The following is a 25,601-nucleotide window of genomic DNA, read 5'->3' as shown; positions in this document are numbered from 1 at the left end:
GAGCAGCTACTTGGGAAGCAACCATGCTGACCGACACACCACCACCGCCTTCTGCTACGCGCTGCTTGCGCCGTGATGTGTCGCCTTCCCTCCTGGCGCCAGAGGCCGAAGGCGATAGCGCTGTAGGCGCTCAACGCCGGTTGCAAGGCGAGCACCACTGAACCCGTTTTCCTGGTGCTGCTAGGGCGACAAACTGTAACTAGGCGCAGAACTGACTTTCTCTGATAAATCGGCCCTTTAATGCACATCAGGGCGAACACGAAAGTTCTAATATGAAGTACTCACTGACGATCCAAAGACGTTTCAGTATGTATGCGTCGGTATCACCGGGGCAGTGCCTAAGTATTGTAAAGTGAAGGTCGACAGTTAGAGCCTCACATGAAGTATTTCATTGGCTTCCCACGAGTGCGTAATGCACAGCGTGGCTGTTGCTAGGAAACGGTCTTATTCGGGGTTCGCTAATATCTAGGTTTCTTTGCATCAATGTGAAAATGTTCCTATTACTAAATAAAGTTTTGCTAGTTACAGTTCAAACTGGAAGCGACGGAAGAAAGCGGTCCAACGCGCCACATTGGTTCCCAAAAGGGAGGATGCGTTTCCTACGCCACATCTGACGTTGCGTCTTACATATTCTTAAACTGACATAATTCCTTCCTACCGAAAAAAGGAACAGATTTCGGAGTGAGTTTCCTGAGACCTTGATAGAGATGGAAGTCACTGGAGCAGTTGTGCCGTACGTCAGATTGGCCGAGCGGTCTAAGGCGCCAGATTTAAGCTCTGGTTCCCGTAAGGGAGCGTGGGTTCGAACACCACATCTGACAATGCATTTTAAACATTCTGAAGCTAACGTACTCCCTTGATGTTATAGAACAAGAAAATTACGCAGAAACACGCCATGGAGATTTTCCTAGAGACGACAGTGACAGCAGTGCAGGCGTCACACGTCCGATAACCCGAGCGGTCGAAAACAAATAGCGGAACATATTTTTCTAGTGCCGAGTTTTAGCTCTTCTCACGGACGTTTCCGTGGTCGTTGTGTTGTGGCTCAGGGCTATTCCATTTTCCTTCCCCAAAAGGCAACGCGAGAGACTGTCAGGCAAATCCCAAGTGATCTGTACACGGACTAAGACGTCCGCACGTCTGGCAACAGTCTCGCCAACTTGTATGCCGTGCCAACGACACGGGCTCATGTCCGATCACCGAAATTAGGCAGCGTTGGCCGTGGTTAGTACTCAGGTAGGTGACGAACTAGGAAGTCCGCATGCTGTTGGTTTCTTCAGTTTTGCCTTTTTCCTTAGTTTTTCGTGCTGCTGTGCGGTAATGGTACGGTCCAGCACGCTGACCCCCTCCTTGCTCTCGGTACGCAAAGACGCGAACATGCGGCCACAGTCAAATGAAAGGGGCCGTTGTGTGTTTGTCGATGTGGCCTCTCGCAGTCGTTTGTAGCGCGTGTCCTGTACATATACGCCCATTTGCAAGCGTCAGCTTTCGCGTCAGCCGAGCAAAGTCGAGACAAGTCGACACATGGGGACACACGATGCTGTGAATCGTAGACAAGTCGACACATGGGGACACACGATGCTGTGAATCGTAATCCGCACTAGCCTACGAGGGGCAAAGGGAAACCATTGGTACCGTTGAAAACACTCTCCTGAGTAAAGGAGACAACTTCCGTGCGATGTCCGGGTTTCGAACCCGGAGCAGCTACTTGGGAAGCAACCATGCTGACCGACACACCACCACCGCCTTCTGCTACGCGCTGCTTGCGCCGTGATGTGTCGCCTTCCCTCCTGGCGCCAGAGGCCGAAGGCGATAGCGCTGTAGGCGCTCAACGCCGGTTGCAAGGCGAGCACCACTGAACCCGTTTTCCTGGTGCTTCTAGGGCGACAAACTGTAACTAGGCGCAGAACTGACTTTCTCTGATAAATCGGCCCTTTAATGCACATCAGGGCGAACACGAAAGTTCTAATATGAAGTACTCACTGACGATCCAAAGACGTTTCAGTATGTATGCGTCGGTATCACCGGGGCAGTGCCTAAGTATTGTAAAGTGAAGGTCGACAGTTAGAGCCTCACATGAAGTATTTCATTGGCTTCCCACGAGTGCGTAATGCACAGCGTGGCTGTTGCTAGGAAACGGTCTTATTCGGGGTTCGTTAATATCTAGGTTTCTTTGCATCAATGTGAAAATGTTCCTATTACTAAATAAAGTTTTGCTAGTTACAGTTCAAACTGGAAGCGACGGAAGAAAGCGGTCCAACGCGCCACATTGGTTCCCAAAAGGGAGGATGCGTTTCCTACGCCACATCTGACGTTGCGTCTTACATATTCTTAAACTGACATAATTCCTTCCTACCGAAAAAAGGAACAGATTTCGGAGTGAGTTTCCTGAGACCTTGATAGAGATGGAAGTCACTGGAGCAGTTGTGTCGTACGTCAGATTGGCCGAGCGGTCTAAGGCGCCAGATTTAAGCTCTGGTTCCCGTAAGGGAGCGTGGGTTCGAACACCACATCTGACAATGCATTTTAAACATTCTGAAGCTAACGTACTCCCTTGATGTTATAGAACAAGAAAATTACGCAGAAACACGCCATGGAGATTTTCCTAGAGACGACAGTGACAGCAGTGCAGGCGTCACACGTCCGATAACCCGAGCGGTCGAAAACAAATAGCGGAACATATTTTTCTAGTGCCGAGTTTTAGCTCTTCTCACGGACGTTTCCGTGGTCGTTGTGTTGTGGCTCAGGGCTATTCCATTTTCCTTCCCCAAAAGGCAACGCGAGAGACTGTCAGGCAAATCCCAAGTGATCTGTACACGGACTAAGACGTCCGCACGTCTGGCAACAGTCTCGCCAACTTGTATGCCGTGCCAACGACACGGGCTCATGTCCGATCACCGAAATTAGGCAGCGTTGGCCGTGGTTAGTACTCAGGTAGGTGACGAACTAGGAAGTCCGCATGCTGTTGGTTTCTTCAGTTTTGCCTTTTTCCTTAGTTTTTCGTGCTGCTGTGCGGTAATGGTACGGTCCAGCACGCTGACCCCCTCCTTGCTCTCGGTACGCAAAGACGCGAACATGCGGCCACAGTCAAATGAAAGGGGCCGTTGTGTGTTTGTCGATGTGGCCTCTCGCAGTCGTTTGTAGCGCGTGTCCTGTACATATACGCCCATTTGCAAGCGTCAGCTTTCGCGTCAGCCGAGCAAAGTCGAGACAAGTCGACACATGGGGACACACGATGCTGTGAATCGTAGACAAGTCGACACATGGGGACACACGATGCTGTGAATCGTAGACAAGTCGACACATGGGGACACACGATGCTGTGAATCGTAATCCGCACTAGCCTACGAGGGGCAAAGGGAAACCATTGGTACCGTTGAAAACACTCTCCTGAGTAAAGGAGACAACTTCCGTGCGATGTCCGGGTTTCGAACCCGGAGCAGCTACTTGGGAAGCAACCATGCTGACCGACACACCACCACCGCCTTCTGCTACGCGCTGCTTGCGCCGTGATGTGTCGCCTTCCCTCCTGGCGCCAGAGGCCGAAGGCGATAGCGCTGTAGGCGCTCAACGCCGGTTGCAAGGCGAGCACCACTGAACCCGTTTTCCTGGTGCTGCTAGGGGGACAAACTGTAACTAGGCGCAGAACTGACTTTCTCTGATAAATCGGCCCTTTAATGCACATCAGGGCGAACACGAAAGTTCTAATATGAAGTACTCACTGACGATCCAAAGACGTTTCAGTATGTATGCGTCGGTACCACCGGGGCAGTGCCTAGGTATTGTAAAGTGAAGGTCGACAGTTAGAGCCTCACATGAAGTATTTCATTGGCTTCCCACGAGTGCGTAATGCACAGCGTGGCTGTTGCTAGGAAACGGTCTTATTCGGGGTTCGTTAATATCTAGGTTTCTTTGCATCAATGTGAAAATGTTCCTATTACTAAATAAAGTTTTGCTAGTTACAGTTCAAACTGGAAGCGACGGAAGAAAGCGGTCCAACGCGCCACATTGGTTCCCAAAAGGGAGGATGCGTTTCCTACGCCACATCTGACGTTGCGTCTTACATATTCTTAAACTGACATAATTCCTTCCTACCGAAAAAAGAAACAGATTTCGGAGTGAGGTTCCTGAGACCTTGATAGAGATGGAAGTCACTGGAGCGGTTGTGTCGTACGTCAGATTGGCCGAGCGGTCTAAGGCGCCAGATTTAAGCTCTGGTTCCCGTAAGGGAGCGTGGGTTCGAACCCCACATCTGACAATGCATTTTAAACATTCTGAAGCTAACGTACTCCCTTGATGTTATAGAACAAGAAAATTACGCAGAAACACGCCATGGAGATTTTCCTAGAGACGACAGTGACAGCAGTGCAGGCGTCACACGTCCGATAACCCGAGCGGTCGAAAACAAATAGCGGAACATATTTTTCTAGTGCCGAGTTTTAGCTCTTCTCACGGACGTTTCCGTGGTCGTTGTTTTGTGGCTCAGGGCTATTCCATTTTCCTTCCCCAAAAGGCAACGCGAGAGACTGTCAGGCAAATCCCAAGTGATCTGTACACGGACTAAGACGTCCGCACGTCTGGCAACAGTCTCGCCAACTTGTATGCCGTGCCAACGACACGGGCTCATGTCCGATCACCGAAATTAGGCAGCGTTGGCCGTGGTTAGTACTCAGGTAGGTGACGAACTAGGAAGTCCGCGTGCTGTTGGTTTCTTCAGTTTTGCCTTTTTCCTTAGTTTTTCGTGCTGCTGTGCGGTAATGGTACGGTCCAGCACGCTGACCCCCTCCTTGCTCTCGGTACGCAAAGACGCGAACATGCGGCCACAGTCAAATGAAAGGGGCCGTTGTGTGTTTGTCGATGTGGCCTCTCGCAGTCGTTTGTAGCGCGTGTCCTGTACATATACGCCCATTTGCAAGCGTCAGCTTTCGCGTCAGCCGAGCAAAGTCGAGACAAGTCGACACATGGGGACACACGATGCTGTGAATCGTAGACAAGTCGACACATGGGGACACACGATGCTGTGAATCGTAGACAAGTCGACACATGGGGACACACGATGCTGTGAATCGTAATCCGCACTAGCCTACGAGGGGCAAAGGGAAACCATTGGTACCGTTGAAAACACTCTCCTGAGTAAAGGAGACAACTTCCGTGCGATGTCCGGGTTTCGAACCCGGAGCAGCTACTTGGGAAGCAACCATGCTGACCGACACACCACCACCGCCTTCTGCTACGCGCTGCTTGCGCCGTGATGTGTCGCCTTCCCTCCTGGCGCCAGAGGCCGAAGGCGATAGCGCTGTAGGCGCTCAACGCCGGTTGCAAGGCGAGCACCACTGAACCCGTTTTCCTGGTGCTGCTAGGGCGACAAACTGTAACTAGGCGCAGAACTGACTTTCTCTGATAAATCGGCCCTTTAATGCACATCAGGGCGAACACGAAAGTTCTAATATGAAGTACTCACTGACGATCCAAAGACGTTTCAGTATGTATGCGTCGGTATCACCGGGGCAGTGCCTAAGTATTGTAAAGTGAAGGTCGACAGTTAGAGCCTCACATGAAGTATTTCATTGGCTTCCCACGAGTGCGTAATGCACAGCGTGGCTGTTGCTAGGAAACGGTCTTATTCGGGGTTCGCTAATATCTAGGTTTCTTTGCATCAATGTGAAAATGTTCCTATTACTAAATAAAGTTTTGCTAGTTACAGTTCAAACTGGAAGCGACGGAAGAAAGCGGTCCAACGCGCCACATTGGTTCCCAAAAGGGAGGATGCGTTTCCTACGCCACATCTGACGTTGCGTCTTACATATTCTTAAACTGACATAATTCCTTCCTACCGAAAAAAGGAACAGATTTCGGAGTGAGTTTCCTGAGACCTTGATAGAGATGGAAGTCACTGGAGCAGTTGTGTCGTACGTCAGATTGGCCGAGCGGTCTAAGGCGCCAGATTTAAGCTCTGGTTCCCGTAAGGGAGCGTGGGTTCGAACACCACATCTGACAATGCATTTTAAACATTCTGAAGCTAACGTACTCCCTTGATGTTATAGAACAAGAAAATTACGCAGAAACACGCCATGGAGATTTTCCTAGAGACGACAGTGACAGCAGTGCAGGCGTCACACGTCCGATAACCCGAGCGGTCGAAAACAAATAGCGGAACATATTTTTCTAGTGCCGAGTTTTAGCTCTTCTCACGGACGTTTCCGTGGTCGTTGTGTTGTGGCTCAGGGCTATTCCATTTTCCTTCCCCAAAAGGCAACGCGAGAGACTGTCAGGCAAATCCCAAGTGATCTGTACACGGACTAAGACGTCCGCACGTCTGGCAACAGTCTCGCCAACTTGTATGCCGTGCCAACGACACGGGCTCATGTCCGATCACCGAAATTAGGCAGCGTTGGCCGTGGTTAGTACTCAGGTAGGTGACGAACTAGGAAGTCCGCATGCTGTTGGTTTCTTCAGTTTTGCCTTTTCCTTAGTTTTTCGTGCTGCTGTGCGGTAATGGTACGGTCCAGCACGCTGACCCCCTCCTTGCTCTCGGTACGCAAAGACGCGAACATGCGGCCACAGTCAAATGAAAGGGGCCGTTGTGTGTTTGTCGATGTGGCCTCTCGCAGTCGTTTGTAGCGCGTGTCCTGTACATATACGCCCATTTGCAAGCGTCAGCTTTCGCGTCAGCCGAGCAAAGTCGAGACAAGTCGACACATGGGGACACACGATGCTGTGAATCGTAGACAAGTCGACACATGGGGACACACGATGCTGTGAATCGTAGACAAGTCGACACATGGGGACACACGATGCTGTGAATCGTAATCCGCACTAGCCTACGAGGGGCAAAGGGAAACCATTGGTACCGTTGAAAACACTCTCCTGAGTAAAGGAGACAACTTCCGTGCGATGTCCGGGTTTCGAACCCGGAGCAGCTACTTGGGAAGCAACCATGCTGACCGACACACCACCACCGCCTTCTGCTACGCGCTGCTTGCGCCGTGATGTGTCGCCTTCCCTCCTGGCGCCAGAGGCCGAAGGCGATAGCGCTGTAGGCGCTCAACGCCGGTTGCAAGGCGAGCACCACTGAACCCGTTTTCCTGGTGCTGCTAGGGGGACAAACTGTAACTAGGCGCAGAACTGACTTTCTCTGATAAATCGGCCCTTTAATGCACATCAGGGCGAACACGAAAGTTCTAATATGAAGTACTCACTGACGATCCAAAGACGTTTCAGTATGTATGCGTCGGTACCACCGGGGCAGTGCCTAAGTATTGTAAAGTGAAGGTCGACAGTTAGAGCCTCACATGAAGTATTTCATTGGCTTCCCACGAGTGCGTAATGCACAGCGTGGCTGTTGCTAGGAAACGGTCTTATTCGGGGTTCGTTAATATCTAGGTTTCTTTGCATCAATGTGAAAATGTTCCTATTACTAAATAAAGTTTTGCTAGTTACAGTTCAAACTGGAAGCGACGGAAGAAAGCGGTCCAACGCGCCACATTGGTTCCCAAAAGGGAGGATGCGTTTCCTACGCCACATCTGACGTTGCGTCTTACATATTCTTAAACTGACATAATTCCTTCCTACCGAAAAAAGAAACAGATTTCGGAGTGAGGTTCCTGAGACCTTGATAGAGATGGAAGTCACTGGAGCGGTTGTGTCGTACGTCAGATTGGCCGAGCGGTCTAAGGCGCCAGATTTAAGCTCTGGTTCCCGTAAGGGAGCGTGGGTTCGAACCCCACATCTGACAATGCATTTTAAACATTCTGAAGCTAACGTACTCCCTTGATGTTATAGAACAAGAAAATTACGCAGAAACACGCCATGGAGATTTTCCTAGAGACGACAGTGACAGCAGTGCAGGCGTCACACGTCCGATAACCCGAGCGGTCGAAAACAAATAGCGGAACATATTTTTCTAGTGCCGAGTTTTAGCTCTTCTCACGGACGTTTCCGTGGTCGTTGTTTTGTGGCTCAGGGCTATTCCATTTTCCTTCCCCAAAAGGCAACGCGAGAGACTGTCAGGCAAATCCCAAGTGATCTGTACACGGACTAAGACGTCCGCACGTCTGGCAACAGTCTCGCCAACTTGTATGCCGTGCCAACGACACGGGCTCATGTCCGATCACCGAAATTAGGCAGCGTTGGCCGTGGTTAGTACTCAGGTAGGTGACGAACTAGGAAGTCCGCGTGCTGTTGGTTTCTTCAGTTTTGCCTTTTTCCTTAGTTTTTCGTGCTGCTGTGCGGTAATGGTACGGTCCAGCACGCTGACCCCCTCCTTGCTCTCGGTACGCAAAGACGCGAACATGCGGCCACAGTCAAATGAAAGGGGCCGTTGTGTGTTTGTCGATGTGGCCTCTCGCAGTCGTTTGTAGCGCGTGTCCTGTACATATACGCCCATTTGCAAGCGTCAGCTTTCGCGTTAGCCTTCGCAAAGTCGAGACAAGTCGACACATGGGGACACACGATGCTGTGAATCGTAGACAAGTCGACACATGGGGACACACGATGCTGTGAATCGTAGACAAGTCGACACATGGGGACACACGATGCTGTGAATCGTAATCCGCACTAGCCTACGAGGGGCAAAGGGAAACCATTGGTACCGTTGAAAACACTCTCCTGAGTAAAGGAGACAACTTCCGTGCGATGTCCGGGTTTCGAACCCGGAGCAGCTACTTGGGAAGCAACCATGCTGACCGACACACCACCACCGCCTTCTGCTACGCGCTGCTTGCGCCGTGATGTGTCGCCTTCCCTCCTGGCGCCAGAGGCCGAAGGCGATAGCGCTGTAGGCGCTCAACGCCGGTTGCAAGGCGAGCACCACTGAACCCGTTTTCCTGGTGCTGCTAGGGGGACAAACTGTAACTAGGCGCAGAACTGACTTTCTCTGATAAATCGGCCCTTTAATGCACATCAGGGCGAACACGAAAGTTCTAATATGAAGTACTCACTGACGATCCAAAGACGTTTCAGTATGTATGCGTCGGTACCACCGGGGCAGTGCCTAAGTATTGTAAAGTGAAGGTCGACAGTTAGAGCCTCACATGAAGTATTTCATTGCCTTCCCACGAGTGCGTAATGCACAGCGTGGCTGTTGCTAGGAAACGGTCTTATTCGGGGTTCGTTAATATCTAGGTTTCTTTGCATCAATGTGAAAATGTTCCTATTACTAAATAAAGTTTTGCTAGTTACAGTTCAAACTGGAAGCGACGGAAGAAAGCGGTCCAACGCGCCACATTGGTTCCCAAAAGGGAGGATGCGTTTCCTACGCCACATCTGACGTTGCGTCTTACATATTCTTAAACTGACATAATTCCTTCCTACCGAAAAAAGAAACAGATTTCGGAGTGAGGTTCCTGAGACCTTGATAGAGATGGAAGTCACTGGAGCGGTTGTGTCGTACGTCAGATTGGCCGAGCGGTCTAAGGCGCCAGATTTAAGCTCTGGTTCCCGTAAGGGAGCGTGGGTTCGAACCCCACATCTGACAATGCATTTTAAACATTCTGAAGCTAACGTACTCCCTTGATGTTATAGAACAAGAAAATTACGCAGAAACACGCCGTGGAGATTTTCCTAGAGACGACAGTGACAGCAGTGCAGGCGTCACACGTCCGATAACCCGAGCGGTCGAAAACAAATAGCGGAACATATTTTTCTAGTGCCGAGTTTTAGCTCTTCTCACGGACGTTTCCGTGGTCGTTGTTTTGTGGCTCAGGGCTATTCCATTTTCCTTCCCCAAAAGGCAACGCGAGAGACTGTCAGGCAAATCCCAAGTGATCTGTACACGGACTAAGACGTCCGCACGTCTGGCAACAGTCTCGCCAACTTGTATGCCGTGCCAACGACACGGGCTCATGTCCGATCACCGAAATTAGGCAGCGTTGGCCGTGGTTAGTACTCAGGTAGGTGACGAACTAGGAAGTCCGCGTGCTGTTGGTTTCTTCAGTTTTGCCTTTTTCCTTAGTTTTTCGTGCTGCTGTGCGGTAATGGTACGGTCCAGCACGCTGACCCCCTCCTTGCTCTCGGTACGCAAAGACGCGAACATGCGGCCACAGTCAAATGAAAGGGGCCGTTGTGTGTTTGTCGATGTGGCCTCTCGCAGTCGTTTGTAGCGCGTGTCCTGTACATATACGCCCATTTGCAAGCGTCAGCTTTCGCGTCAGCCGAGCAAAGTCGAGACAAGTCGACACATGGGGACACACGATGCTGTGAATCGTAGACAAGTCGACACATGGGGACACACGATGCTGTGAATCGTAATCCGCACTAGCCTACGAGGGGCAAAGGGAAACCATTGGTACCGTTGAAAACACTCTCCTGAGTAAAGGAGACAACTTCCGTGCGATGTCCGGGTTTCGAACCCGGAGCAGCTACTTGGGAAGCAACCATGCTGACCGACACACCACCACCGCCTTCTGCTACGCGCTGCTTGCGCCGTGATGTGTCGCCTTCCCTCCTGGCGCCAGAGGCCGAAGGCGATAGCGCTGTAGGCGCTCAACGCCGGTTGCAAGGCGAGCACCACTGAACCCGTTTTCCTGGTGCTGCTAGGGGGACAAACTGTAACTAGGCGCAGAACTGACTTTCTCTGATAAATCGGCCCTTTAATGCACATCAGGGCGAACACGAAAGTTCTAATATGAAGTACTCACTGACGATCCAAAGACGTTTCAGTATGTATGCGTCGGTACCACCGGGGCAGTGCCTAAGTATTGTAAAGTGAAGGTCGACAGTTAGAGCCTCACATGAAGTATTTCATTGGCTTCCCACGAGTGCGTAATGCACAGCGTGGCTGTTGCTAGGAAACGGTCTTATTCGGGGTTCGTTAATATCTAGGTTTCTTTGCATCAATGTGAAAATGTTCCTATTACTAAATAAAGTTTTGCTAGTTACAGTTCAAACTGGAAGCGACGGAAGAAAGCGGTCCAACGCGCCACATTGGTTCCCAAAAGGGAGGATGCGTTTCCTACGCCACATCTGACGTTGCGTCTTACATATTCTTAAACTGACATAATTCCTTCCTACCGAAAAAAGAAACAGATTTCGGAGTGAGGTTCCTGAGACCTTGATAGAGATGGAAGTCACTGGAGCGGTTGTGTCGTACGTCAGATTGGCCGAGCGGTCTAAGGCGCCAGATTTAAGCTCTGGTTCCCGTAAGGGAGCGTGGGTTCGAACCCCACATCTGACAATGCATTTTAAACATTCTGAAGCTAACGTACTCCCTTGATGTTATAGAACAAGAAAATTACGCAGAAACACGCCATGGAGATTTTCCTAGAGACGACAGTGACAGCAGTGCAGGCGTCACACGTCCGATAACCCGAGCGGTCGAAAACAAATAGCGGAACATATTTTTCTAGTGCCGAGTTTTAGCTCTTCTCACGGACGTTTCCGTGGTCGTTGTTTTGTGGCTCAGGGCTATTCCATTTTCCTTCCCCAAAAGGCAACGCGAGAGACTGTCAGGCAAATCCCAAGTGATCTGTACACGGACTAAGACGTCCGCACGTCTGGCAACAGTCTCGCCAACTTGTATGCCGTGCCAACGACACGGGCTCATGTCCGATCACCGAAATTAGGCAGCGTTGGCCGTGGTTAGTACTCAGGTAGGTGACGAACTAGGAAGTCCGCGTGCTGTTGGTTTCTTCAGTTTTGCCTTTTTCCTTAGTTTTTCGTGCTGCTGTGCGGTAATGGTACGGTCCAGCACGCTGACCCCCTCCTTGCTCTCGGTACGCAAAGACGCGAACATGCGGCCACAGTCAAATGAAAGGGGCCGTTGTGTGTTTGTCGATGTGGCCTCTCGCAGTCGTTTGTAGCGCGTGTCCTGTACATATACGCCCATTTGCAAGCGTCAGCTTTCGCGTCAGCCTTCGCAAAGTCGAGACAAGTCGACACATGGGGACACACGATGCTGTGAATCGTAGACAAGTCGACACATGGGGACACACGATGCTGTGAATCGTAGACAAGTCGACACATGGGGACACACGATGCTGTGAATCGTAATCCGCACTAGCCTACGAGGGGCAAAGGGAAACCATTGGTACCGTTGAAAACACTCTCCTGAGTAAAGGAGACAACTTCCGTGCGATGTCCGGGTTTCGAACCCGGAGCAGCTACTTGGGAAGCAACCATGCTGACCGACACACCACCACCGCCTTCTGCTACGCGCTGCTTGCGCCGTGATGTGTCGCCTTCCCTCCTGGCGCCAGAGGCCGAAGGCGATAGCGCTGTAGGCGCTCAACGCCGGTTGCAAGGCGAGCACCACTGAACCCGTTTTCCTGGTGCTGCTAGGGGGACAAACTGTAACTAGGCGCAGAACTGACTTTCTCTGATAAATCGGCCCTTTAATGCACATCAGGGCGAACACGAAAGTTCTAATATGAAGTACTCACTGACGATCCAAAGACGTTTCAGTATGTATGCGTCGGTACCACCGGGGCAGTGCCTAAGTATTGTAAAGTGAAGGTCGACAGTTAGAGCCTCACATGAAGTATTTCATTGCCTTCCCACGAGTGCGTAATGCACAGCGTGGCTGTTGCTAGGAAACGGTCTTATTCGGGGTTCGTTAATATCTAGGTTTCTTTGCATCAATGTGAAAATGTTCCTATTACTAAATAAAGTTTTGCTAGTTACAGTTCAAACTGGAAGCGACGGAAGAAAGCGGTCCAACGCGCCACATTGGTTCCCAAAAGGGAGGATGCGTTTCCTACGCCACATCTGACGTTGCGTCTTACATATTCTTAAACTGACATAATTCCTTCCTACCGAAAAAAGAAACAGATTTCGGAGTGAGGTTCCTGAGACCTTGATAGAGATGGAAGTCACTGGAGCGGTTGTGTCGTACGTCAGATTGGCCGAGCGGTCTAAGGCGCCAGATTTAAGCTCTGGTTCCCGTAAGGGAGCGTGGGTTCGAACCCCACATCTGACAATGCATTTTAAACATTCTGAAGCTAACGTACTCCCTTGATGTTATAGAACAAGAAAATTACGCAGAAACACGCCGTGGAGATTTTCCTAGAGACGACAGTGACAGCAGTGCAGGCGTCACACGTCCGATAACCCGAGCGGTCGAAAACAAATAGCGGAACATATTTTTCTAGTGCCGAGTTTTAGCTCTTCTCACGGACGTTTCCGTGGTCGTTGTTTTGTGGCTCAGGGCTATTCCATTTTCCTTCCCCAAAAGGCAACGCGAGAGACTGTCAGGCAAATCCCAAGTGATCTGTACACGGACTAAGACGTCCGCACGTCTGGCAACAGTCTCGCCAACTTGTATGCCGTGCCAACGACACGGGCTCATGTCCGATCACCGAAATTAGGCAGCGTTGGCCGTGGTTAGTACTCAGGTAGGTGACGAACTAGGAAGTCCGCGTGCTGTTGGTTTCTTCAGTTTTGCCTTTTTCCTTAGTTTTTCGTGCTGCTGTGCGGTAATGGTACGGTCCAGCACGCTGACCCCCTCCTTGCTCTCGGTACGCAAAGACGCGAACATGCGGCCACAGTCAAATGAAAGGGGCCGTTGTGTGTTTGTCGATGTGGCCTCTCGCAGTCGTTTGTAGCGCGTGTCCTGTACATATACGCCCATTTGCAAGCGTCAGCTTTCGCGTCAGCCTTCGCAAAGTCGAGACAAGTCGACACATGGGGACACACGATGCTGTGAATCGTAGACAAGTCGACACATGGGGACACACGATGCTGTGAATCGTAGACAAGTCGACACATGGGGACACACGATGCTGTGAATCGTAATCCGCACTAGCCTACGAGGGGCAAAGGGAAACCATTGGTACCGTTGAAAACACTCTCCTGAGTAAAGGAGACAACTTCCGTGCGATGTCCGGGTTTCGAACCCGGAGCAGCTACTTGGGAAGCAACCATGCTGACCGACACACCACCACCGCCTTCTGCTACGCGCTGCTTGCGCCGTGATGTGTCGCCTTCCCTCCTGGCGCCAGAGGCCGAAGGCGATAGCGCTGTAGGCGCTCAACGCCGGTTGCAAGGCGAGCACCACTGAACCCGTTTTCCTGGTGCTGCTAGGGGGACAAACTGTAACTAGGCGCAGAACTGACTTTCTCTGATAAATCGGCCCTTTAATGCACATCAGGGCGAACACGAAAGTTCTAATATGAAGTACTCACTGACGATCCAAAGACGTTTCAGTATGTATGCGTCGGTACCACCGGGGCAGTGCCTAAGTATTGTAAAGTGAAGGTCGACAGTTAGAGCCTCACATGAAGTATTTCATTGCCTTCCCACGAGTGCGTAATGCACAGCGTGGCTGTTGCTAGGAAACGGTCTTATTCGGGGTTCGTTAATATCTAGGTTTCTTTGCATCAATGTGAAAATGTTCCTATTACTAAATAAAGTTTTGCTAGTTACAGTTCAAACTGGAAGCGACGGAAGAAAGCGGTCCAACGCGCCACATTGGTTCCCAAAAGGGAGGATGCGTTTCCTACGCCACATCTGACGTTGCGTCTTACATATTCTTAAACTGACATAATTCCTTCCTACCGAAAAAAGAAACAGATTTCGGAGTGAGGTTCCTGAGACCTTGATAGAGATGGAAGTCACTGGAGCGGTTGTGTCGTACGTCAGATTGGCCGAGCGGTCTAAGGCGCCAGATTTAAGCTCTGGTTCCCGTAAGGGAGCGTGGGTTCGAACCCCACATCTGACAATGCATTTTAAACATTCTGAAGCTAACGTACTCCCTTGATGTTATAGAACAAGAAAATTACGCAGAAACACGCCATGGAGATTTTCCTAGAGACGACAGTGACAGCAGTGCAGGCGTCACACGTCCGATAACCCGAGCGGTCGAAAACAAATAGCGGAACATATTTTTCTAGTGCCGAGTTTTAGCTCTTCTCACGGACGTTTCCGTGGTCGTTGTTTTGTGGCTCAGGGCTATTCCATTTTCCTTCCCCAAAAGGCAACGCGAGAGACTGTCAGGCAAATCCCAAGTGATCTGTACACGGACTAAGACGTCCGCACGTCTGGCAACAGTCTCGCCAACTTGTATGCCGTGCCAACGACACGGGCTCATGTCCGATCACCGAAATTAGGCAGCGTTGGCCGTGGTTAGTACTCAGGTAGGTGACGAACTAGGAAGTCCGCGTGCTGTTGGTTTCTTCAGTTTTGCCTTTTTCCTTAGTTTTTCGTGCTGCTGTGCGGTAATGGTACGGTCCAGCACGCTGACCCCCTCCTTGCTCTCGGTACGCAAAGACGCGAACATGCGGCCACAGTCAAATGAAAGGGGCCGTTGTGTGTTTGTCGATGTGGCCTCTCGCAGTCGTTTGTAGCGCGTGTCCTGTACATATACGCCCATTTGCAAGCGTCAGCTTTCGCGTCAGCCGAGCAAAGTCGAGACAAGTCGACACATGGGGACACACGATGCTGTGAATCGTAGACAAGTCGACACATGGGGACACACGATGCTGTGAATCGTAGACAAGTCGACACATGGGGACACACGATGCTGTGAATCGTAGACAAGTCGACACATGGGGACACACGATGCTGTGAATCGTAATCCGCACTAGCCTACGAGGGGCAAAGGGAAACCATTGGTACCGTTGAAAACACTCTCCTGAGTAAAGGAGACAACTTCCGTGCGATGTCCGGGTTTCGAACCCGGAGCAGCTACTTGGGAAGCAACCATGCTGACCGACACACCACCACCGCCTTCTGCTACGCGCTGCTTGCGCCGTGATGTGTCGCCTTCCCTCCTGGCGCCAGAGGCCGAAGGCGATAGCGCTGTAGGCGCTCAACGCCGGTTGCAAGGCGAGCACCACTGAACCCGTTTTCCTGGTGCTGCTAGGGGGACAAACTGTAACTAGGCGCAGAACTGACTTTCTCTGATAAATCGGCCCTTTAATGCACATCAGGGCGAACACGAAAGTTCTAATATGAAGTACTCACTGACGATCCAAAGACGTTTCAGTATGTATGCGTCGGTACCACCGGGGCAGTGCCTAAGTATTGTAAAGTGAAGGTCGACAGTTAGAGCCTCACATGAAGTATTTCATTGGCTTCCCACGAGTGCGTAATGCACAGCGTGGCTGTTGCTAGGAAACGGTCTTATTCGGGGTTCGTTAATATCTAGGTTTCTTTGCATCAATGTGAAAATGTTCCTATTACTAAATAAAGTTTTGCTAGTTACAGTTCAAACTGGAAGCGACGGAAGAAAGCGGTCCAACGCGCCACATTGGTTCCCAAAAGGGAGGATGCGTTTCCTACGCCACATCTGACGTTGCGTCTTACATATTCTTAAACTGACATAATTCCTTCCTACCGAAAAAAGAAACAGATTTCGGAGTGAGGTTCCTGAGACCTTGATAGAGATGGAAGTCACTGGAGCGGTTGTGTCGTACGTCAGATTGGCCGAGCGGTCTAAGGCGCCAGATTTAAGCTCTGGTTCCCGTAAGGGAGCGTGGGTTCGAACCCCACATCTGACAATGCATTTTAAACATTCTGAAGCTAACGTACTCCCTTGATGTTATAGAACAAGAAAATTACGCAGAAACACGCCGTGGAGATTTTCCTAGAGACGACAGTGACAGCAGTGCAGGCGTCACACGTCCGATAACCCGAGCGGTCGAAAACAAATAGCGGAACATATTTTTCTAGTGCCGAGTTTTAGCTCTTCTCACGGACGTTTCCGTGGTCGTTGTTTTGTGGCTCAGGGCTATTCCATTTTCCTTCCCCAAAAGGCAACGCGAGAGACTGTCAGGCAAATCCCAAGTGATCTGTACACGGACTAAGACGTCCGCACGTCTGGCAACAGTCTCGCCAACTTGTATGCCGTGCCAACGACACGGGCTCATGTCCGATCACCGAAATTAGGCAGCGTTGGCCGTGGTTAGTACTCAGGTAGGTGACGAACTAGGAAGTCCGCGTGCTGTTGGTTTCTTCAGTTTTGCCTTTTTCCTTAGTTTTTCGTGCTGCTGTGCGGTAATGGTACGGTCCAGCACGCTGACCCCCTCCTTGCTCTCGGTACGCAAAGACGCGAACATGCGGCCACAGTCAAATGAAAGGGGCCGTTGTGTGTTTGTCGATGTGGCCTCTCGCAGTCGTTTGTAGCGCGTGTCCTGTACATATACGCCCATTTGCAAGCGTCAGCTTTCGCGTCAGCCTTCGCAAAGTCGAGACAAGTCGACACATGGGGACACACGATGCTGTGAATCGTAGACAAGTCGACACATGGGGACACACGATGCTGTGAATCGTAGACAAGTCGACACATGGGGACACACGATGCTGTGAATCGTAATCCGCACTAGCCTACGAGGGGCAAAGGGAAACCATTGGTACCGTTGAAAACACTCTCCTGAGTAAAGGAGACAACTTCCGTGCGATGTCCGGGTTTCGAACCCGGAGCAGCTACTTGGGAAGCAACCATGCTGACCGACACACCACCACCGCCTTCTGCTACGCGCTGCTTGCGCCGTGATGTGTCGCCTTCCCTCCTGGCGCCAGAGGCCGAAGGCGATAGCGCTGTAGGCGCTCAACGCCGGTTGCAAGGCGAGCACCACTGAACCCGTTTTCCTGGTGCTGCTAGGGGGACAAACTGTAACTAGGCGCAGAACTGACTTTCTCTGATAAATCGGCCCTTTAATGCACATCAGGGCGAACACGAAAGTTCTAATATGAAGTACTCACTGACGATCCAAAGACGTTTCAGTATGTATGCGTCGGTACCACCGGGGCAGTGCCTAAGTATTGTAAAGTGAAGGTCGACAGTTAGAGCCTCACATGAAGTATTTCATTGCCTTCCCACGAGTGCGTAATGCACAGCGTGGCTGTTGCTAGGAAACGGTCTTATTCGGGGTTCGTTAATATCTAGGTTTCTTTGCATCAATGTGAAAATGTTCCTATTACTAAATAAAGTTTTGCTAGTTACAGTTCAAACTGGAAGCGACGGAAGAAAGCGGTCCAACGCGCCACATTGGTTCCCAAAAGGGAGGATGCGTTTCCTACGCCACATCTGACGTTGCGTCTTACATATTCTTAAACTGACATAATTCCTTCCTACCGAAAAAAGAAACAGATTTCGGAGTGAGGTTCCTGAGACCTTGATAGAGATGGAAGTCACTGGAGCGGTTGTGTCGTACGTCAGATTGGCCGAGCGGTCTAAGGCGCCAGATTTAAGCTCTGGTTCCCGTAAGGGAGCGTGGGTTCGAACCCCACATCTGACAATGCATTTTAAACATTCTGAAGCTAACGTACTCCCTTGATGTTATAGAACAAGAAAATTACGCAGAAACACGCCATGGAGATTTTCCTAGAGACGACAGTGACAGCAGTGCAGGCGTCACACGTCCGATAACCCGAGCGGTCGAAAACAAATAGCGGAACATATTTTTCTAGTGCCGAGTTTTAGCTCTTCTCACGGACGTTTCCGTGGTCGTTGTTTTGTGGCTCAGGGCTATTCCATTTTCCTTCCCCAAAAGGCAACGCGAGAGACTGTCAGGCAAATCCCAAGTGATCTGTACACGGACTAAGACGTCCGCACGTCTGGCAACAGTCTCGCCAACTTGTATGCCGTGCCAACGACACGGGCTCATGTCCGATCACCGAAATTAGGCAGCGTTGGCCGTGGTTAGTACTCAGGTAGGTGACGAACTAGGAAGTCCGCGTGCTGTTGGTTTCTTCAGTTTTGCCTTTTTCCTTAGTTTTTCGTGCTGCTGTGCGGTAATGGTACGGTCCAGCACGCTGACCCCCTCCTTGCTCTCGGTACGCAAAGACGCGAACATGCGGCCACAGTCAAATGAAAGGGGCCGTTGTGTGTTTGTCGATGTGGCCTCTCGCAGTCGTTTGTAGCGCGTGTCCTGTACATATACGCCCATTTGCAAGCGTCAGCTTTCGCGTCAGCCTTCGCAAAGTCGAGACAAGTCGACACATGGGGACACACGATGCTGTGAATCGTAGACAAGTCGACACATGGGGACACACGATGCTGTGAATCGTAGACAAGTCGACACATGGGGACACACGATGCTGTGAATCGTAATCCGCACTAGCCTACGAGGGGCAAAGGGAAACCATTGGTACCGTTGAAAACACTCTCCTGAGTAAAGGAGACAACTTCCGTGCGATGTCCGGGTTTCGAACCCGGAGCAGCTACTTGGGAAGCAACCATGCTGACCGACACACCACCACCGCCTTCTGCTACGCGCTGCTTGCGCCGTGATGTGTCGCCTTCCCTCCTGGCGCCAGAGGCCGAAGGCGATAGCGCTGTAGGCGCTCAACGCCGGTTGCAAGGCGAGCACCACTGAACCCGTTTTCCTGGTGCTGCTAGGGGGACAAACTGTAACTAGGCGCAGAACTGACTTTCTCTGATAAATCGGCCCTTTAATGCACATCAGGGCGAACACGAAAGTTCTAATATGAAGTACTCACTGACGATCCAAAGACGTTTCAGTATGTATGCGTCGGTACCACCGGGGCAGTGCCTAAGTATTGTAAAGTGAAGGTCGACAGTTAGAGCCTCACATGAAGTATTTCATTGCCTTCCCACGAGTGCGTAATGCACAGCGTGGCTGTTGCTAGGAAACGGTCTTATTCGGGGTTCGTTAATATCTAGGTTTCTTTGCATCAATGTGAAAATGTTCCTATTACTAAATAAAGTTTTGCTAGTTACAGTTCAAACTGGAAGCGACGGAAGAAAGCGGTCCAACGCGCCACATTGGTTCCCAAAAGGGAGGATGCGTTTCCTACGCCACATCTGACGTTGCGTCTTACATATTCTTAAACTGACATAATTCCTTCCTACCGAAAAAAGAAACAGATTTCGGAGTGAGGTTCCTGAGACCTTGATAGAGATGGAAGTCACTGGAGCGGTTGTGTCGTACGTCAGATTGGCCGAGCGGTCTAAGGCGCCAGATTTAAGCTCTGGTTCCCGTAAGGGAGCGTGGGTTCGAACCCCACATCTGACAATGCATTTTAAACATTCTGAAGCTAACGTACTCCCTTGATGTTATAGAACAAGAAAATTACGCAGAAACACGCCATGGAGATTTTCCTAGAGACGACAGTGACAGCAGTGCAGGCGTCACACGTCCGATAACCCGAGCGGTCGAAAACAAATAGCGGAACATATTTTTCTAGTGCCGAGTTTTAGCTCTTCTCACGGACGTTTCCGTGGTCGTTGTTTTGTGGCTCAGGGCTATTCCATTTTCCTTCCCCAAAAGGCAACGCGAGAGACTGTCAGGCAAATCCCAAGTGATCTGTACACGGACTAAGACGTCCGCACGTCTGGCAACAGTCTCGCCAACTTGTATGCCGTGCCAACGACACGGGCTCATGTCCGATCACCGAAATTAGGCAGCGTTGGCCGTGGTTAGTACTCAGGTAGGTGACGAACTAGGAAGTCCGCGTGCTGTTGGTTTCTTCAGTTTTGCCTTTTTCCTTAGTTTTTTGTGCTGCTGTGCGGTAATGGTACGGTCCAGCACGCTGACCCCCTCCTTGCTCTCGGTACGCAAAGACGCGAACATGCGGCCACAGTCAAATGAAAGGGGCCGTTGTGTGTTTGTCGATGTGGCCTCTCGCAGTCGTTTGTAGCGCGTGTCCTGTACATATACGCCCATTTGCAAGCGTCAGCTTTCGCGTCAGCCTTCGCAAAGTCGAGACAAGTCGACACATGGGGACACACGATGCTGTGAATCGTAGACAAGTCGACACATGGGGACACACGATGCTGTGAATCGTAGACAAGTCGACACATGGGGACACACGATGCTGTGAATCGTAATCCGCGCTAGCCTACGAGGGGCAAAGGGAAACCATTGGTACCGTTGAAAACACTCTCCTGAGTAAAGGAGACAACTTCCGTGCGATGTCCGGGTTTCGAACCCGGAGCAGCTACTTGGGAAGCAACCATGCTGACCGACACACCACCACCGCCTTCTGCTACGCGCTGCTTGCGCCGTGATGTGTCGCCTTCCCTCCTGGCGCCAGAGGCCGAAGGCGATAGCGCTGTAGGCGCTCAACGCCGGTTGCAAGGCGAGCACCACTGAACCCGTTTTCCTGGTGCTGCTAGGGGGACAAACTGTAACTAGGCGCAGAACTGACTTTCTCTGATAAATCGGCCCTTTAATGCACATCAGGGCGAACACGAAAGTTCTAATATGAAGTACTCACTGACGATCCAAAGACGTTTCAGTATGTATGCGTCGGTACCACCGGGGCAGTGCCTAAGTATTGTAAAGTGAAGGTCGACAGTTAGAGCCTCACATGAAGTATTTCATTGCCTTCCCACGAGTGCGTAATGCACAGCGTGGCTGTTGCTAGGAAACGGTCTTATTCGGGGTTCGTTAATATCTAGGTTTCTTTGCATCAATGTGAAAATGTTCCTATTACTAAATAAAGTTTTGCTAGTTACAGTTCAAACTGGAAGCGACGGAAGAAAGCGGTCCAACGCGCCACATTGGTTCCCAAAAGGGAGGATGCGTTTCCTACGCCACATCTGACGTTGCGTCTTACATATTCTTAAACTGACATAATTCCTTCCTACCGAAAAAAGAAACAGATTTCGGAGTGAGGTTCCTGAGACCTTGATAGAGATGGAAGTCACTGGAGCGGTTGTGTCGTACGTCAGATTGGCCGAGCGGTCTAAGGCGCCAGATTTAAGCTCTGGTTCCCGTAAGGGAGCGTGGGTTCGAACCCCACATCTGACAATGCATTTTAAACATTCTGAAGCTAACGTACTCCCTTGATGTTATAGAACAAGAAAATTACGCAGAAACACGCCATGGAGATTTTCCTAGAGACGACAGTGACAGCAGTGCAGGCGTCACACGTCCGATAACCCGAGCGGTCGAAAACAAATAGCGGAACATATTTTTCTAGTGCCGAGTTTTAGCTCTTCTCACGGACGTTTCCGTGGTCATTGTTTTGTGGCTCAGGGCTATTCCATTTTCCTTCCCCAAAAGGCAACGCGAGAGACTGTCAGGCAAATCCCAAGTGATCTGTACACGGACTAAGACGTCCGCACGTCTGGCAACAGTCTCGCCAACTTGTATGCCGTGCCAACGACACGGGCTCATGTCCGATCACCGAAATTAGGCAGCGTTGGCCGTGGTTAGTACTCAGGTAGGTGACGAACTAGGAAGTCCGCGTGCTGTTGGTTTCTTCAGTTTTGCCTTTTTCCTTAGTTTTTCGTGCTGCTGTGCGGTAATGGTACGGTCCAGCACGCTGACCCCCTCCTTGCTCTCGGTACGCAAAGACGCGAACATGCGGCCACAGTCAAATGAAAGGGGCCGTTGTGTGTTTGTCGATGTGGCCTCTCGCAGTCGTTTGTAGCGCGTGTCCTGTACATATACGCCCATTTGCAAGCGTCAGCTTTCGCGTCAGCCTTCGCAAAGTCGAGACAAGTCGACACATGGGGACACACGATGCTGTGAATCGTAGACAAGTCGACACATGGGGACACACGATGCTGTGAATCGTAGACAAGTCGACACATGGGGACACACGATGCTGTGAATCGTAGACAAGTCGACACATGGGGACACACGATGCTGTGAATCGTAGACAAGTCGACACATGGGGACACACGATGCTGTGAATCGTAATCCGCACTAGCCTACGAGGGGCAAAGGGAAACCATTGGTACCGTTGAAAACACTCTCCTGAGTAAAGGAGACAACTTCCGTGCGATGTCCGGGTTTCGAACCCGGAGCAGCTACTTGGGAAGCAACCATGCTGACCGACACACCACCACCGCCTTCTGCTACGCGCTGCTTGCGCCGTGATGTGTCGCCTTCCCTCCTGGCGCCAGAGGCCGAAGGCGATAGCGCTGTAGGCGCTCAACGCCGGTTGCAAGGCGAGCACCACTGAACCCGTTTTCCTGGTGCTGCTAGGGGGACAAACTGTAACTAGGCGCAGAACTGACTTTCTCTGATAAATCGGCCCTTTAATGCACATCAGGGCGAACACGAAAGTTCTAATATGAAGTACTCACTGACGATCCAAAGACGTTTCAGTATGTATGCGTCGGTACCACCGGGGCAGTGCCTAAGTATTGTAAAGTGAAGGTCGACAGTTAGAGCCTCACATGAAGTATTTCATTGCCTTCCCACGAGTGCGTAATGCACAGCGTGGCTGTTGCTAGGAAACGGTCTTATTCGGGGTTCGTTAATATCTAGGTTTCTTTGCATCAATGTGAAAATGTTCCTATTACTAAATAAAGTTTTGCTAGTTACAGTTCAAACTGGAAGCGACGGAAGAAAGCGGTCCAACGCGCCACATTGGTTCCCAAAAGGGAGGATGCGTTTCCTACGCCACATCTGACGTTGCGTCTTACATATTCTTAAACTGACATAATTCCTTCCTACCGAAAAAAGAAACAGATTTCGGAGTGAGGTTCCTGAGACCTTGATAGAGATGGAAGTCACTGGAGCGGTTGTGTCGTACGTCAGATTGGCCGAGCGGTCTAAGGCGCCAGATTTAAGCTCTGGTTCCCGTAAGGGAGCGTGGGTTCGAACCCCACATCTGACAATGCATTTTAAACATTCTGAAGCTAACGTACTCCCTTGATGTTATAGAACAAGAAAATTACGCAGAAACACGCCATGGAGATTTTCCTAGAGACGACAGTGACAGCAGTGCAGGCGTCACACGTCCGATAACCCGAGCGGTCGAAAACAAATAGCGGAACATATTTTTCTAGTGCCGAGTTTTAGCTCTTCTCACGGACGTTTCCGTGGTCGTTGTTTTGTGGCTCAGGGCTATTCCATTTTCCTTCCCCAAAAGGCAACGCGAGAGACTGTCAGGCAAATCCCAAGTGATCTGTACACGGACTAAGACGTCCGCACGTCTGGCAACAGTCTCGCCAACTTGTATGCCGTGCCAACGACACGGGCTCATGTCCGATCACCGAAATTAGGCAGCGTTGGCCGTGGTTAGTACTCAGGTAGGTGACGAACTAGGAAGTCCGCGTGCTGTTGGTTTCTTCAGTTTTGCCTTTTTCCTTAGTTTTTCGTGCTGCTGTGCGGTAATGGTACGGTCCAGCACGCTGACCCCCTCCTTGCTCTCGGTACGCAAAGACGCGAACATGCGGCCACAGTCAAATGAAAGGGGCCGTTGTGTGTTTGTCGATGTGGCCTCTCGCAGTCGTTTGTAGCGCGTGTCCTGTACATATACGCCCATTTGCAAGCGTCAGCTTTCGCGTCAGCCGAGCAAAGTCGAGACAAGTCGACACATGGGGACACACGATGCTGTGAATCGTAGACAAGTCGACACATGGGGACACACGATGCTGTGAATCGTAGACAAGTCGACACATGGGGACACACGATGCTGTGAATCGTAATCCGCACTAGCCTACGAGGGGCAAAGGGAAACCATTGGTACCGTTGAAAACACTCTCCTGAGTAAAGGAGACAACTTCCGTGCGATGTCCGGGTTTCGAACCCGGAGCAGCTACTTGGGAAGCAACCATGCTGACCGACACACCACCACCGCCTTCTGCTACGCGCTGCTTGCGCCGTGATGTGTCGCCTTCCCTCCTGGCGCCAGAGGCCGAAGGCGATAGCGCTGTAGGCGCTCAACGCCGGTTGCAAGGCGAGCACCACTGAACCCGTTTTCCTGGTGCTGCTAGGGGGACAAACTGTAACTAGGCGCAGAACTGACTTTCTCTGATAAATCGGCCCTTTAATGCACATCAGGGCGAACACGAAAGTTCTAATATGAAGTACTCACTGACGATCCAAAGACGTTTCAGTATGTATGCGTCGGTACCACCGGGGCAGTGCCTAAGTATTGTAAAGTGAAGGTCGACAGTTAGAGCCTCACATGAAGTATTTCATTGCCTTCCCACGAGTGCGTAATGCACAGCGTGGCTGTTGCTAGGAAACGGTCTTATTCGGGGTTCGTTAATATCTAGGTTTCTTTGCATCAATGTGAAAATGTTCCTATTACTAAATAAAGTTTTGCTAGTTACAGTTCAAACTGGAAGCGACGGAAGAAAGCGGTCCAACGCGCCACATTGGTTCCCAAAAGGGAGGATGCGTTTCCTACGCCACATCTGACGTTGCGTCTTACATATTCTTAAACTGACATAATTCCTTCCTACCGAAAAAAGAAACAGATTTCGGAGTGAGGTTCCTGAGACCTTGATAGAGATGGAAGTCACTGGAGCGGTTGTGTCGTACGTCAGATTGGCCGAGCGGTCTAAGGCGCCAGATTTAAGCTCTGGTTCCCGTAAGGGAGCGTGGGTTCGAACCCCACATCTGACAATGCATTTTAAACATTCTGAAGCTAACGTACTCCCTTGATGTTATAGAACAAGAAAATTACGCAGAAACACGCCATGGAGATTTTCCTAGAGACGACAGTGACAGCAGTGCAGGCGTCACACGTCCGATAACCCGAGCGGTCGAAAACAAATAGCGGAACATATTTTTCTAGTGCCGAGTTTTAGCTCTTCTCACGGACGTTTCCGTGGTCGTTGTTTTGTGGCTCAGGGCTATTCCATTTTCCTTCCCCAAAAGGCAACGCGAGAGACTGTCAGGCAAATCCCAAGTGATCTGTACACGGACTAAGACGTCCGCACGTCTGGCAACAGTCTCGCCAACTTGTATGCCGTGCCAACGACACGGGCTCATGTCCGATCACCGAAATTA

The 25,601-nt window shown here is 50.7% G+C and overlaps 15 non-coding genes across 15 annotated transcripts; all 15 read left to right on the top strand.

Moving 5' to 3' along the window:
- The first annotated feature begins 737 nt into the window (after positions 1–737).
- On the top strand, positions 738–821 carry Trnal-uaa (transfer RNA leucine (anticodon UAA)). Its single transcript has one exon. It is a non-coding gene; the product is annotated as a tRNA-Leu (tRNA).
- Positions 822–2,435: 1,614 nt separating this feature from the next.
- Positions 2,436–2,519, top strand: Trnal-uaa (transfer RNA leucine (anticodon UAA)). The gene has a single exon. It is a non-coding gene; the product is annotated as a tRNA-Leu (tRNA).
- A 1,655-nt stretch (positions 2,520–4,174) lies between these two features.
- On the top strand, positions 4,175–4,258 carry Trnal-uaa (transfer RNA leucine (anticodon UAA)). Its single transcript has one exon. It is a non-coding gene; the product is annotated as a tRNA-Leu (tRNA).
- Positions 4,259–5,913: 1,655 nt separating this feature from the next.
- Trnal-uaa (transfer RNA leucine (anticodon UAA)) lies at positions 5,914–5,997 on the top strand. The gene has a single exon. It is a non-coding gene; the product is annotated as a tRNA-Leu (tRNA).
- Positions 5,998–7,651: 1,654 nt separating this feature from the next.
- On the top strand, positions 7,652–7,735 carry Trnal-uaa (transfer RNA leucine (anticodon UAA)). The gene has a single exon. It is a non-coding gene; the product is annotated as a tRNA-Leu (tRNA).
- A 1,656-nt stretch (positions 7,736–9,391) lies between these two features.
- Positions 9,392–9,475, top strand: Trnal-uaa (transfer RNA leucine (anticodon UAA)). The gene has a single exon. It is a non-coding gene; the product is annotated as a tRNA-Leu (tRNA).
- Positions 9,476–11,089: 1,614 nt separating this feature from the next.
- On the top strand, positions 11,090–11,173 carry Trnal-uaa (transfer RNA leucine (anticodon UAA)). The gene has a single exon. It is a non-coding gene; the product is annotated as a tRNA-Leu (tRNA).
- A 1,656-nt stretch (positions 11,174–12,829) lies between these two features.
- Trnal-uaa (transfer RNA leucine (anticodon UAA)) lies at positions 12,830–12,913 on the top strand. Its single transcript has one exon. It is a non-coding gene; the product is annotated as a tRNA-Leu (tRNA).
- A 1,656-nt stretch (positions 12,914–14,569) lies between these two features.
- On the top strand, positions 14,570–14,653 carry Trnal-uaa (transfer RNA leucine (anticodon UAA)). The gene has a single exon. It is a non-coding gene; the product is annotated as a tRNA-Leu (tRNA).
- Positions 14,654–16,349: 1,696 nt separating this feature from the next.
- Trnal-uaa (transfer RNA leucine (anticodon UAA)) lies at positions 16,350–16,433 on the top strand. The gene has a single exon. It is a non-coding gene; the product is annotated as a tRNA-Leu (tRNA).
- A 1,656-nt stretch (positions 16,434–18,089) lies between these two features.
- Positions 18,090–18,173, top strand: Trnal-uaa (transfer RNA leucine (anticodon UAA)). Its single transcript has one exon. It is a non-coding gene; the product is annotated as a tRNA-Leu (tRNA).
- A 1,656-nt stretch (positions 18,174–19,829) lies between these two features.
- Positions 19,830–19,913, top strand: Trnal-uaa (transfer RNA leucine (anticodon UAA)). The gene has a single exon. It is a non-coding gene; the product is annotated as a tRNA-Leu (tRNA).
- Positions 19,914–21,569: 1,656 nt separating this feature from the next.
- Trnal-uaa (transfer RNA leucine (anticodon UAA)) lies at positions 21,570–21,653 on the top strand. The gene has a single exon. It is a non-coding gene; the product is annotated as a tRNA-Leu (tRNA).
- Positions 21,654–23,391: 1,738 nt separating this feature from the next.
- Trnal-uaa (transfer RNA leucine (anticodon UAA)) lies at positions 23,392–23,475 on the top strand. The gene has a single exon. It is a non-coding gene; the product is annotated as a tRNA-Leu (tRNA).
- A 1,655-nt stretch (positions 23,476–25,130) lies between these two features.
- On the top strand, positions 25,131–25,214 carry Trnal-uaa (transfer RNA leucine (anticodon UAA)). The gene has a single exon. It is a non-coding gene; the product is annotated as a tRNA-Leu (tRNA).
- The last annotated feature ends 387 nt before the right edge of the window (positions 25,215–25,601 follow it).

This window comes from Schistocerca cancellata, chromosome 8, assembly GCF_023864275.1.
Source record: "Schistocerca cancellata isolate TAMUIC-IGC-003103 chromosome 8, iqSchCanc2.1, whole genome shotgun sequence".
Taxonomy (NCBI): domain Eukaryota; kingdom Metazoa; phylum Arthropoda; class Insecta; order Orthoptera; family Acrididae; genus Schistocerca; species Schistocerca cancellata.
This window is presented reverse-complemented; position numbering and strand designations above follow the sequence as displayed.